At 46.4% G+C, this 427-nt stretch overlaps 1 long non-coding RNA gene across 1 annotated transcript in view; it reads right to left on the bottom strand.

Annotated features, from left to right (window-relative positions):
- Nucleotides 1-427, bottom strand: part of LOC116686633 (uncharacterized) — a 16,407-nt gene that overhangs the window by 874 nt on the left and 15,106 nt on the right. The gene's annotated exons all lie outside the window — the stretch shown is intronic.

The following is a 427-nucleotide window of genomic DNA, read 5'->3' as shown; positions in this document are numbered from 1 at the left end:
ATCAGCCCTCTGATGTAAAACCTTCAGCTTCTCGTTCAATACATTCAAGCCCTCTTTGAGTCCCCCAGACAGCCTTAAGGGCAAATTTTCTGGCTGCTGTCTTACCAATTTTACGATGATTTAGGTAGATTCCAAGTCCCACGACCAGAAAGCTTCCCAACAGAATTCCAATTATCCACAAATCTTCTACATCTTCCATGGTCAGAACATCCAAGCAGACCGCTTGCCAATTCTCCCAAGAATCGTGACTGCAGCGTATGTTCCAGCCGGGCAGCTGTGCTCCCCCGGTGAAGCATGCTTGGGTGAAAAAATCTTGTCAATAGCGCTAAGAGACCAGTTGATCAATTCCATTTTGAAGGGTTCCCAGGAAAACAGCAGGCAGCGGGGAGAGAGAAAAGAAAGTCTCCACACAACAACTAGACAAAAA

Source organism: Etheostoma spectabile, unplaced genomic scaffold, assembly GCF_008692095.1.
Source record: "Etheostoma spectabile isolate EspeVRDwgs_2016 unplaced genomic scaffold, UIUC_Espe_1.0 scaffold420, whole genome shotgun sequence".
NCBI classification, from domain to species: Eukaryota; Metazoa; Chordata; class Actinopteri; order Perciformes; family Percidae; genus Etheostoma; species Etheostoma spectabile.
This window is presented reverse-complemented; position numbering and strand designations above follow the sequence as displayed.